Source organism: Lonchura striata, chromosome 3 (genome assembly GCF_050655825.1).
Source record: "Lonchura striata isolate lonStrDom1 chromosome 3, ASM5065582v1, whole genome shotgun sequence".
NCBI classification, from domain to species: domain Eukaryota; kingdom Metazoa; phylum Chordata; class Aves; order Passeriformes; family Estrildidae; genus Lonchura; species Lonchura striata.
The window spans coordinates 92,807,862-92,821,735 of record NC_140705.1 but is presented as its reverse complement, the minus strand read 5'-3'; the positions used below and the strand labels follow the sequence as shown (position 1 = coordinate 92,821,735).

The 13,874-nt window shown below is 47.3% G+C and overlaps 1 long non-coding RNA gene across 12 annotated transcripts in view; it reads right to left on the bottom strand.

Annotated features, from left to right (window-relative positions):
* The window catches only part of LOC146768015 (uncharacterized), a 264,746-nt gene that overhangs the window by 201,738 nt on the left and 49,134 nt on the right, over positions 1-13,874 (bottom strand). For 11 of the 12 annotated variants that reach the window (XR_014954441.1, XR_014954439.1, XR_014954440.1 and 8 more), the window contains exon 2: positions 2,207-2,429. This is a non-coding gene — a long non-coding RNA (uncharacterized LOC146768015). Of the gene's footprint in view, positions 1-2,206; positions 2,430-13,046; positions 13,096-13,874 lie in introns of all 12 variants that reach the window. The other variant, XR_014954448.1, reaches the window with a different exon arrangement.

Genomic DNA, 13,874 nt, shown 5'->3' with positions numbered 1-13,874 from the left:
CTGCAATGAAATAGGAGAGTAAAACATCAGCCTCACTTCCCAGCTTACTCAAACATCCTCTGGAATATCAGATCCTCCAGGCTTATGTGCTTTAAATGCATTAATATCAGCTATGATGCTGCAAAATACAACCATTCAATAAAAAGACAATAATTAAAACTTGGAAAGACTGAGTAGAACATTTTGCATGCACTGAGCATAGCAAAGCTAAACATATTCCCATGAATCAAGAGCTTGTGGTATACATGAACTGTAGCAACTCTTCAACCCTAAAAAGATAATTGGCATAGGGAACAAAGTGGTTTTCCAGTCTGGATGTATGATAGCATAAAAGAGTTAATGCTGGAACTCCTGAGAAGCTCTTGTAAAACTGAGAAAAGTCACAACTTCTTTAAGATCTGTGAAAAAAAATCCCTTCTTTTGCTTCTGCAGCATTATTACGCTTCAGCAGGCACCAAAAACTTGAAAGTACTGGAATTGGATCAACAGCACATTTCTTTCAGGAAGCTTTGGTTTTTTTGTATCCAAGAAATTAATCTTTTTTTTTTTTTTTTAATGAAACACTGCTTGAAACAAAGCATTTCTCTCCCTGAGACTCAGCATGTCAGGTTTAGTGACACAAGAAGTTTGTTTGCCACATTAAAAAAATCTAGTTATGAACGAAAAGGAAGATGAAGACAATTCCCATCTCACCTCTTGTTTAATCCCCCAAGCCTTGGAAGAGAGCTTTGACATCTACATTCACATACTCAATAAAGGGTTATTTTTTCTAAGCCAAACTATGAAAGAGCCACCATGTGATTTCATTTATGTTTGGCTACAAAGATTCCACATTTTCTTTGCTTTGAGGGTTTTACCAAACAGAAGAGTTCAGATATATCCAGCCCTCATTAGAGAGAACATATTTTCATTGGACCTGCCACATCTAAACAGACATGAACCATGGGACATCCCCCAGTAAGAGCAGAATCAAGGCTCCAGCAAGCTGTGATTTTTCAAAAAATATAGCTGGCAAAAGCTGTGAAGTATTTCCACCACAGAATAGCATACAAGGTACAGAAGTAACAAATTATAGTCTAAAAGTTTGTACCATTAATCAGGCTTTGCAGTCACTCATTCCACCAGGTGGTTACACTGCAGCATCATAAATGAAGTCAGAAAATTTTAAATTCCCAGGGTGGAAATATCCAGCACATGCTCCTTGTGATTATTTGGCTTTGCTGTTACATATCTCAAGGAAGCATCAATCAGGATAGCCATAAGCTTCTGAAAAGTTGCAGTCTAAGCACAGTTTTTATAAAGACTTAACTCCAAATATTAAGTGGAAAAAGAAAACCAAACCTCACCACTGACCACTAACATACTTTTTAAGTTCTCATTAACTGCCATTGATTGGGAATGAAGAAAAGCAAATTTACCCATTTTAGGAACAGTGTCTTCTAAAATAGAAAGGAATAAGATGGAAGGAGGAATAGATCTGACATGAGTCAACAGGAAAGGAATTCACACTGGGCAGGTTCAGAAACTCTCTCACCTTACAGCAGCCTTCTCTTTCATTTGCTTCCAGCTATTTCAGATCACCTTTTATGCCATAAAACTTATTTTAAAAGAAGCTTATGTAAAAGGTCTCTTACAGATTTTTTACACTTTCTTCTCCCAGACCAGCTGAGTCATTTGCCTGGTTTTTTCAAGGTGATCTTTAAAAGGCTGGACTGACAAACCAGTCTATCAAACAAATGCTAACTTTTGTTTAATGACTTTACCACAATCAAAGTCTAGAAGTCCCAGGCATTTCCAATGTCCAAAGTCAGTTTGGTCTCATGAAGAAAGTATAAGAGAGTTGATGTTTTCTAATGACCTCAAACTGTCCATGGAACTTAGCAATTTTGGATCTACTGATTATTCACTGGTTGGTTGGTGTTTCATTCTCTTTTTGCCTGTTGCTGTTTTGCTTGTTAATAAACTGTTATTTTTTCACTTATATCTACTCATATTTCATTTCTCCTTTTTGGTGGAAAGGGATTGGTTGAAACTAAGGGGAGGTAACTAATTTTAAAGTGTCCACCTCTTAGATTGTCTTAAATCAAGACAAAGAGTTAAAGCTGCAGGGTGAGAGGTTCAACCCTCCATGCTTTTGTTACAAGGCTAAGAGAAGCTGACTCAGAAATTTCTCCTGGGACTCTGTGGTTAAAAATCTCCTTCTCACCTAGCCAAGAGCTGATTTTTCTTTCTGCAAGCTTTATCCATCCATCCACTGAGTTTTCCACTAAACCAGCAGGAGAACTCTGAAGGGTGAAATGGGTTCTTTATTCCACAGCTGCTTTGTGGGTGCTTCTCCATCTTTTCACTCAGTGAGCAGAAACCAGGAGGAGAGCTTCAGATTGCCATCTGTAAATAATCTCATCTGTGTCTCTCAAGAGTGCATTTTTCTGTAGGGAAGAACAAAAAACACGTCTGGTGTCAGAAAATACTTTCATAATTGGTGCAAGATTTTCCAGCACTAGTTTATCATGTCAGTGGTAGTGATTTCCAGCCCAGAAAACAAGCAATTATCAAGAAACCAGTGACCCAGATGGAAGACTTTGGATTACATGTAAAATCCTCTCCTATCTTGCCATCTAATTTGAGATAAGAGAATTAAGCATAAAACTGACTTGCATGAGAGAAAATAATTCAGAGTACAGAGACTCAAGCATGCAACTCCTTTCAGATAATTGAATACTCCTAAATAAGAAGTATATGTGTAAGGAATCTTCCTACGTGCTTGTGGCCTAGAGACCTTCCAGGATTACCATTCCTTCATACTCATTTTTCTCCAAAGTTACTTATCACTGGATAATTCCAAAAAGCAGCGAATCTCTTAATGTAGAGCTGTTTTTGCCGTGTAACAGTCCAGACTACTCCACCAGATATTTTGGCATAACTGACATAGTTAAACCCTATGGGTTTGGAATGTTTTATTTCAGATTCTACGCAGTTGGTGCTTCTTTGAATTTCCGCACTATTTGCAAAGAAAAAAAACTGTATTATAATGTTAATCTGAAAATAGAGATGTAATAAAAATACTGCTTTATGAAATAACTTTTTTTTAACAAGGCAGAGAACACTTGAAATGCTGGATGGAGCCCATTACCTCAGCTTTACATCAGAAAAGATTAAACCTGGCTGAGGCTTCTGGGTCTCTGACCACTCTGCTTGTCAGAGAGCCGAGTCCTCGGAAGCCGGATAGCGTAATGAAATCTTCCTCTATGAAGGCGGGACGGCTCACAGGCGGCTTTTTTCCAGGAGCGTTTATTGAGGAACAGCAATTCAGGGAGCGAAGGGAAAACAACCACTCCGGGAGGGAGCTCGCTCTGAGAGCCTCGAACAGGGGGCGGAATCGGGATTATATCGGGGACAAGAGAGGGAGGGTCCAGGCATGAAGCGTTCAGTGAGGGAAGGCTTCGGGGGCAGAGTCAGGGTCGAGTGGCAGGGTTATAACCAATGAGGGTAAGGGGAAGGAGCGGCTTCAGGGAAGGAACCAATGGAGGTATAAAGAACAAAGAATTTTCTAGCACCAAGGGATGACAGACATACTGATTGATAACAGGGGAGGCAGGGAACTACACACCTGTCACCTCCCAGGGTAATTCGGGGGGACAGTTTCCCAAGTCCCCTCCCACATCTCCCCCGTTCTTGTTAATTAAATAAATATTTGCCAAAGTCTTGGTAAGCGTCTTTTTGAAGATGGTTAAGGCAACTGAAATGAGAAGGATAATTATGAAAATCCAAAAGAGTCCTTTTAAAATGGAGGCTGCCCACCCGGGAATGCCCCACTGCATCAATAGTTTGTGGACGGGGTCCACAGCCGAAGTTTCCGTTTTGATGTCCTGTACTTCGGTCCGGATCCGCTGGATGTTGGCTTGGATGGAAGTGCTCCGTGATGTTAAATTGAAGCAACACAATCCTTCGAAGTCCTCGCAGCTGTGGCCATGGGCGAGCAGCAGGAAATCAATAGCCGCTCTGTTTTGTAATGTGGCTTGCCTGGTGGTTTGCTGGTCTGCCAGAAGATCGGAGAGGGCGGCAGACGAGGCGTTGGCATGCTTACTTATCCAACACTCTAGGTGAGAAAGCTCACCGAGGGCCTTAGCTGCTGCATACCATGGTAAAAAGATGGATACAGCGACCCTCTTTGTTTTTCCCCAATCGTAAATTTCGGAGTCACAATTTTCGTCGAATTGAGCATATGATCTTTTGGTGCGTGCCAATTGTCTTTCTTTTTTCCAATCTAGAATTTGAGTTCTGTTTGGAGTGAGGGTAGCAAGCTTGCCAAGGCTGCATGGGCCTCCCTGGAGCCGAGATGGAATTCCCGACCATACTCTGTCCCCACAGATAAGAAACATCCCCCTGGGCAATGTCTTGGGATGAGTGGATGAAACCGAAATCACCTGGCTAGTATAATTGCACCAGGTTTGGCTGTTATATTTTTTACTGATAGGTGTTACATCTTTCCGGTATGTGTCTTTGGCCAAGTCAATTCCGTGCCAATTTTGACTTGGCCTCCTATAATAGAATTTGACACAATATCTAGCTGTGGAGGACCCCAGTAAGTCCAATTCTTGGGGTTCCTCTTTGCTGTTGGGCAAAATTTTGGTCCACTCATCCCAAGTATCGACCGGGTTAGGCCTCCTACCCGTGGTTCGGAGCAGGTCGGAATTGGATACCGGCCAATCATCAGCTACCAAGGGGACCCCTACCAGGCAAGTGGACAGGGGATTGTCCACGTTGCCCATGGCCAGACATAGGTTATCCTGCTGCAAGGACTTTGCCAGCGTGATCCAGACATTTTCTTTCGGCTGTGGTACCACCCAGCCATCTGCTACATGCAGCCACAGGAGGATGGAAAGCGTGGCTGCAACCAGCTGGGCGCAGTGGGACATCTTCTGTTGTTCCTTTTGGGTGAATGATGTTCTGGCAGCCATCCTAGTACTAGAATTAAACAAAACAATATTACCAACATACATTTGGTTCCCTCCCCTCCCCCAGCTCCCCCTTTTGGGTTAAAATAAAAATAAATTTCAGGACGGAGGGGTAAAGGGATGACGGGTTAGGTATGAGGGTAGAGGGAACGGCACAGGAGGGGATGGGGTGGCGGAAGTTGTTAAGTCTTGCAGAGGTAGGTATGTCCTTGTGATGAGGACCCGGGAGACGATGTTGGGTGGTCTTCCGGTCCTCTTCTTTTTTCTCCGTCGCCACGCCACTGCATTATCTGGTGGTGATTGTGATGGGGTCGCTGGGTTGCTCCTCGCTGGGGGGTCCGTGGTAGTGCTCTCCAGGTACGGTTTGACGTATTTTCCAGGAATCCATTTGGGACCCTGGGCTGTGGAAACACAAGCGTACCCTCTCCCCCACGTTATCAGAGGGTACGGCCCTGAGATGATTTTTGATTCTGGGTCTCTGATGAGGACTGGCGGACGCTCTTTCAAAACTGCCCTGGTGTTATTGCAAAAGTGTCTGAGTGCAGGGGGATTCGGCTCTCGGTCAGAACAATTTAAGAAATTAAGAACATAAAGTGCCTTGCATAATCTTTCAACTGGTGTCATGGCCAGAGCCGAATCGTGTTGTTGTTCTAGCAGCCTTTTTAACTCTTTGTGGGAGCGTTCCACTATTGCCTGTCCTGTGGGGTTATGGGGAATGCCGGTGGAATGGGCAATTCCCCATTGTTGTAGAAATTGTGCGAATTTTGTCGAGGTGAATCCAGGCCCGTTGTCCGTTTTGATGGCTTTTGGGACTCCTAATGTGGCAAATGCCATGAATAGATGTTTGATGATATCTTTTGTTTTCTCACCAGTGTGGAGTGACGCGAACACGGCCCCAGAAAATGTGTCTATGGACACATGCAGGTATTTCAGGCGGCCAAAAGGATTATAGTGAGTGATGTCTGTTTGCCACAGCTCCAATGCTGCCAACCCTCGGGGGTTTATCCCCGTTGGCAGCGGTGGAAGGGCGAAGGACTGACAGCTTGGGCATGTGGCTAGTATGGCTTTGGCTTGTTCTTTTGATATTTTAAATTGTCGGGCAAGGGCAGGTGCATTTTGATGGAAAAACGCATGGCTGAGCCTTGCCTGTGCAAAAATGTCTGGTAAGGTTAATGAAAGTGCAGGTGCAGAGTAATGAGATGTCATTGCAAGGAGGTCGGCCATCCGGTTCCCCTCTGCAATAGCTCCTGGCAGGTCTGTGTGAGCCCGGACGTGCATAATATAATAGAGTTGCTCTCGGTGGGAGATCAGCCAGATTAATTCCGTGAGCAAATCGAATAACTGTTTGTTTTGAACTTCTTTGAGCAGGGCGTGTTCTGCCCGTTCTGCTACCCCGGCAACATAAGCCGAATCTGTTACCAGATTGAAAGGTTGCTGAAATTTTTTGAATGCTCTCACGACCGCAGCAAGTTCTGCGATCTGGGGGGAACCCTCAACCAGTTGGATGTCAGACTCCCACTCCTGACTCTCCGGGTCCTTCCAAGTGATCACCGATTTGTGGGATTTTCCCGACCCATCGGTGAACACCGTGAGAGCACCTTTAATAGGTGTTTTATTTTTGAATGACTTTGGGGCCAAATATAACGTGTCTTTGAATATTTTATGTTTAGGGTAATGAATGGAAATCTGTCCAGGGTAACTGTCTAAAGCAATTTGCAAGCTTTCGTTTGTCTGAAGCAGGGATTCCAATTGTTCTAAATTAAGAGGTAGGTAAATGCACGCCGGGTCACACCCTGCGAGGGTCCGGAGGCGTTGTCTGGCCTTTATTATTATCCTAGCCATCAACTCTGCAGGAGTTGAAATAGTTTTCGCTGGCTGGTGCGGGAGAAACAGCCACTCAATGATAAGGAGTGGGTCCTTCCGCCCAGCGTCCCATTGAAAAAGCAGACCATGGAAGTTTGGGCACTTACCCAGGATGGCAAGGGTGACGGGAAGGAGCCGATCCACACGGTGGGCTTGACGGGATCGTATGGCCTCAGCGACTCTCTCCAGGGCTCCTTTGGCGGCAGGTGTTAGCTCGCGAGGGGAAGCTAGGTCGCCATCTCCTCGTAGCAGGTTGAAGAGCGGCGCCAGCTCCTCCGTGGTGAGTCCCAGGAGAGGTCGGATCCACGTGATGGTACCGCAGATCTGCTGGAGATCCCGCAGGGTCCGTGGGTCGTCTTTGACGGTGACAGATTGGGGCGCGACAGTCCTTCCCGTAATGTGAAAGCCTAAATACTTCCATGGCGCTGACAGCTGGATCTTTTCTTCAGCAATTTCAAACCCTGCAGCTTTAATGGCCTTAACAGTTTTGGAAAGTGTGATCTGCAGATAAGCTTGTGTTTCAGCGCAGATCAAGACATCATCCATATAATGCAGGATGATCGCTTCAGGGAACAGCTTTCTGATCGGCGAAAGCACCTGGGCCACAAAAGTTTGGCAGAGCACCGGAGAATTTTTCATTCCCTGGGGCAAAGTGGCCCATTGGTACCTCTTATAAGGCTCCGCCCTATTGATGGAAGGGACAGAGAACGCGAATCTGGGGGCATCTCCGGGATACAATGGGATGTTGAAAAAGCAGTCCTTGATGTCAATGACTGCGAGCTGCCAATCCCGGGGAAGCATGGAGGGTGAGGGAAGGCCAGGCTGCAGGGGGCCCATGTCCTCGATTACCTCATTGACCCTGCGCAGGTCTTGGAGCAGGCGCCATTTGTCTTTGCCAGGTTTTTTAATAACAAAGACAGGAGTGTTCCAGGGGCTAGTGGAGGGTATTAAATGCCCCAGGCGGACCTGCTCTTCTACTAATTCATGGAGCGCTTTTAATTTCTCCTCCACAAGGGGCCACTGGTCCACCCACACTGGAACATCGGTCTTCCAATTCAGCGGTGGGGAGGTGCGCTCCGCAGTGGCCCATACTAAAAATCCCATGCAGGGCTAGGGATATCGAGGCGGGCACCCCATTGGGACAAAACGTCCCTGCCTAATAACATGATGTTAGATGAAACAACAAAAGGCCGAATGGTGGCAATCTGTCCCTCAGGGCCCTCCACACTTACCAGGTGTTTGCTGCGCATGGAGTTGACAGCTCCTCCCACTCCGGAGATTGTGCCACAAGGGGGCACCAACTCCCAGTCGCGGGGCCACTTTGACCGGGGTATGATGGTGACGTCTGCCCCGGTGTCTGCCATCAGGTCGAGTTTGATGGACTTTCCCTGAAGCGATAAAACAGTCTCAATCATTGGTCTGGATTTGCAAACATTTTGTGTGAGGAAGACAAAATTGTCTTCCCCGGAGTCATGTCCAGCGAAATAGTCCTGTACTGGTGGATCGGTGAGGTCGGCCACGTCGAGGAGGTACATGGCAGCGAAGGGGAGCCCCTTGGTGATGGTGCAAGGTGGTTGATGGCAGACGACTGAGACGGTGACCTCGGACCCCGGCTGAAAACACACCACTTCAGGAACGACGGTAACACGGTCTGGTGTGAGCCTGCAATCTCCGAGTATTAACACTGTTACCTCACAATTACGGTAAGGGGGTTCCAGGAACCCAGCGGGAACTCTTACCAGGTCCTCATCCTGGAGAGTCACAGTGATGGAGCTTTTGAGGACCCGGTGAGTGTCTGAATCTAAGTTGCGGATTCTACGGAAGAGGCGGAGCCCGTCGTCGTGGCTCCGCCAACCCTCCGGAACTGTCCGCTGGGCCACCGGTCCTCCCGGATGGTGGGGAGGCCTGGGCGCTGTGAGGGGCCACTTGTTGTCCTTGCGCGGCCCCTCCCCGCGCTCCGCGACCCGTTTCCCGCCTGCTGATGGTAGGGCATCGGGTTCCTGGGTATTGGTCTTGGGGAGGGTGTGTACGAGTAGTGTGGTTGCTCCGGGGGCCAGTATGGGCAGTTGGCTTGTATGTGGCCCATCTGGCCACACCCGAAGCACCGGATGGTGTTCATCGTCAACATCGCCTCCCCAATCCCCTTACTTACTGCAAGGGCGACAGTGGTCTCGGTGGAGGCGGCTTTCGTGCAGGCCTCCACCATCTGTGCGATGGTGGGTTCGGGGTCCTGAGGTAAAGTCCTTAATATCTTCTTTGTCTCGGCTGTCGCGTTGGTCATGGCCATCTTTCTCAGGAGCTCTTCCCTCGCTGCAGGATGGTCTATCTGCCGGTCGATGGCCTCCCTCAGCCGGTCCACGAATTTTATGAAAGATTCCTCTGGGCCCTGGGTAATAGCTGAAAAGTTCTGGAGCGGGGTTTTCCCATCGGGGATTTTTAACAGTGCCGCTCGGCCAGCCTCCTTGATGTCATCTAGGACCTCCGTGGGTAACAGTATTTGGTCCTCTGGCTGGCTGAACTCCCCCTCCCCTGCCAGGGCTTCTATGGCTTCCTCTCCCTCTCCAATTGCCTCTGCTAAATTGTGTTTTTTCAGAAGAGGCTTGAGGAGCTTTCTCCATTGAATGTCCCACAATAAAAGCTCGGTGGGAGTGAGCAGGGACTTGGCAATATATTTAACGTCATGCTGGACCAATGTATGGCCCGAGAAAGCGAGGTCCAATACATTCTTAAAGAAAGGAGAGTCTCGACCATAGTCTTTGGCAGCCTTCCTCAGTTCTTTAATCTCCACATATGGGAGTTGCTCCCAGTGTGGCCGCTGCCCCCTGGTCCTCACCACAGGTGCTGCGAACGGCCCCAGATTTTTTGCGAATTCTAAATCCCCATCCTTAATTGCCTCTGCCCTGATCCGGGCCCACCCACCTCCCGGCCTAGGTGTGGGCCGGGGGCTGTCGCTGTCCTCATCCTCATCGGAGGATGAGGCAGGACGAGCAAGGGCTCGGACCTTCCCCTTGGCCGGTGGGCTTCGGTGGCATGAAGCCCGGCAGGCCAAGATGGCCTGCTTCCGGCCAGGCCGACTTCCGGTTCCGGTGGCGTGGGAACCAGAAGAGGCCTGAGGGGCGGCGTGGCCAGGCTCACCCACCGGGGCGTGGCCTTCCGGCAGGGGGTTCCCTCCCGCCGGGGCGTGGCCTTCCTGCAGGCCGGTCCCTCCCGCCGGGGCGTGGCCTTCCTGCAGGCCGGTCCCTCCCGCCGGGGGCCCACCCAGGGGTGTGGCCATGGGGGCTGGAGGGGCGGGTCCCGACGACGTAACAATCGACGCGGTGGTAGGGGCGGGACCCGACGCAGGGGCGGCACTCGACGGAGGTGGAGCCTGAGGGGGACTGGCAGGGGCCCGAAGGGAGTGAGGAGGTGGAGAGGAGGCGCCATTTTGTCCCTCGGTGGCGGGCTGCTCGGCCATGTGGCCGGCGCCATTTTGTGAGGTGTGGTGACAGAGATCAGGAATCGAATAACATGGTTTTAAACTGGGTACAGGGGTTTGAGGGCTTTGGGGAGAGGAAAGAGTCGCACTGGGATGGCCAGTCCCAGGACGAGGAGAGGACAGAGTGGGGCGGGGAGCAGCAGGGAGACGGTAGCAGCCCTGTGCCTGGTTATGGCAGGATCTGCTGCCCGACCCACCCTTAGGGGAAACCGGGTTAGGAGTGGGGGGGGCGGAATGAGGGTTAGGAGAACCGGGAACCCAACTCTCACCCTTTTGTTTAAATAAAGTGTAAATAGAATGAAAAAGTGGAAAAAAATGCCCCACAGAAAAATTCCCCTTTACTTGTAATGCGTATAACAGTTTCCCAATATTTCCCCAGAAAATAAGAGAAGAAAAATCATCCCTGGAGGTGTCAGGGAAGTTATCGAAAATAAGATTAACAAAAGCTTTAAGGTCCCTCTTTTTAAAAGAAATGTTACCCAAAACAAGGGAGGATTTAACGTGGAGGTAAAAATCCCGCCGGGCAGGAGACAAGCGGTTGCCCATTCTCACTGCAGAAAAAAGGGAAATCCCCAAAGAGACAAAGAGAGAAACGAAAAGGAAAAGAGACAGGGTCGGGTGCCAGACAGGGCACCAGGAACTCACCACAAAAAGACCGCTGTCAAAACGAAAAAGCCTCTGAGGGGGAGAGGAAGCGCTGCAGGTCTCGTCCCGTTCGGAGTCTGCTCCCAAACTCGAAGTCGAACCAGGACGAGGTGTCTGCAGCCCGCGAGGTAGGCGATCTTCTTCAACGAAGAGCAGCCGCTCGTGGAACTGGCGGCGAACGGCGCTTTTCGTCCTCGGGCAGCCGGATCACAGAGCCGAGGCAGCCGAGGAGACGCTCTGCGGCTGACTCCTGAGAGGGGCCAGTCTGTTCGGGCGCCAGTTGAGGCTTCTGGGTCTCTGACCACTCTGCTTGTCAGAGAGCCGAGTCCTCGGAAGCCGGATAGCGTAATGAAATCTTCCTCTATGAAGGCGGGACGGCTCACAGGCGGCTTTTTTCCAGGAGCGTTTATTGAGGAACAGCAATTCAGAGAGCGAAGGGAAAACAACCACTCCGGGAGGGAGCTCGCTCTGAGAGCCTCGAACAGGGGGCGGAATCGGGATTATATCGGGGACAAGAGAGGGAGGGTCCAGGCATGAAGCGTTCAGTGAGGGAAGGCTTCGGGGGCAGAGTCAGGGTCGAGTGGCAGGGTTATAACCAATGAGGGTAAGGGGAAGGAGCGGCTTCAGGGAAGGAACCAATGGAGGTATAAAGAACAAAGAATTTTCTAGCACCAAGGGATGACAGACATACTGATTGATAACAGGGGAGGCAGGGAACTACACACCTGTCACCTCCCAGGGTAATTCGGAGGGACAGTTTCCCAAGTCCCCTCCCACACCTGGCCTATGTTTATGAAGCTGTCTTAAAGGAAGTAGCTGAAAAAAGTAACGGAGCCATCACAGATGTGGTTTGTACACAGCAATAACAAGACATTCATGTTCCTTTTATTTCTCCCAGTAAGATATTTTTAGGTTTAAATATCAGATATTAGTCCACTGTGTATATAGGAGAATGGAACGTGAAAGTGTTAAACAAAGCAGAAAGCTCATGTGAGAGATTAAACTCCTACTCCTTACAGTTGAAACACACATGGATCTTCCAGACTTCCAGATTTGCTGAAGAGAGAACCTGGAAATTTCACACATTTCTGAACATCTCACAAGAGGGCAGAAATACCACCGAGAATACCCAAACTGAAAGAGAAATCATCTCGAGAGTTAACTGTTGTGCTCATCCAATGTTATGTAGGCTGTGGCTGGAAGTGCTTGAAATCCCTTTGGAAATAATGCCAGCATTCACATAATTCTTTCCATCATCTGAGTTTCCCTACAGGCCTCAATCAGATTGTTCCATCAATAAAATACTGTACCTGAAACATTGCTCTGTCTCTTTGCAACTAAGCCTGAACAAATATTTATGCAGCAGCTTATATTTTTAGCTGGTAAAATAATTCCACAAATAAACCACATAAAAAGCTACTCAGCTTTTAAAATTTATGTTTTATGCAAGCAATTATCTTCACTCCTAAAAGAGTACAGCTGTCATAAGATTTGCTTCTATTATGGGGGTAGTTTCTGTGTGAGGAGAGTATTGTGCACATATAAATCACCCTTAAAGCATTTGGGCGCCTTTGCAACAGCAAACCCAGCAGTTTCAAGGGGATTATTTTAAAAGTATCTATTTAGAAATTAATTTAAATCCAGAATTGTCTGCATTCTTAATCATATATCAGCAAGTATGTCACTGCTGTCCTATGATTAAAACTCCGAGCATGAAAAGGCTGTGAATATTTAAATGAGATCAAAGCACCTACTTTATTATTAGAACCTAAACCATCAATTCACTTTCTCAAAAAGTGATCAAATGTGATATAAGTGTCCTGATATAAAAACAAGGAAGCATATGAAATACAGCACCTAGAGCAAAACTTTTGCAGCAAAATTCTTGAGTAACCAGTAAAGAAATGCCAAGTGTCCCTTATGCAGTTTTATGTGATCACTGAAAGGAACACTGGCACTAAATTTATTTAGTAATAAAATCAGTGTAGCAAGGGAATGAAATCTCACAGCCAGACGGGAGCAATGTTGGATATCCTTTATTTTTAAACAAGAATAAAATGGATAGGCACAAGAATTGTCAAGGAATATTAGCAGTTGGTCAATACCTGAGAGTTCAGTTTTTGGCTTCCAAGTATATTTCATCGGCCTTGTCATCTGTGAAATAATAATTAATCATCATCATTATCATCATCCTCTTCCTCACTTACATATCAGGATTCAGATTTTTTTTTTTCCTTCATGAGCCCAGAGTAGCTTCTGGAATAAATTATTTTGACCAAATTCACAAGAGTGAAAAGCTGGTTTGGGCTTGAGAAACACTAACATTTTCCATTTAGTTCTGTCAAAATCTAACAGCAAAATTCACATTGAGAGAATGAATAACCTACCTGGGCAAGCTTGAATAAGGAGGAAGTTGAAACAAAACCCAATTTATTGTGTCAAATTCCCTTCTCCTTTCGGTGTCTGTTAATTACAGAAAGTTTTATAAACGCCAGCTCGTGTCCCGTAGACAAGTGTTTACCTTGTTCTTTATTCCAAAATGAAATTAGGATGCAGGGTAGGACTTTCAGTAGGAATTTACTCTTTCTTCCAAAATCAGCTGTACCCCCTCAAAAGTTTTGATCACAATGACTTCCCAGCAGAGAGCATAAAAAGAAATTCCTACAAGCTCAGACACCCAAGGCTAAATGCTTTGGAACAGCTCTTGAAATTGCTTTGGAATGAGCAACTGCTGGAATTCTATCAATTCTACCCCAACTGTGTGCATTGCCCTGGTACAGCTCAGCACTATTGCCTCATTTGCAGGTTGGACAATATCTAATCCTGAGGAAAGACAGAAATCCATTCCATTCTGGAGCTCAGATCAACCCCCAAGTGTCCTGGGCTTGAACTAACAGCTGCAGTATGGCCAAATGTAGATTGTGGTGTTTTAA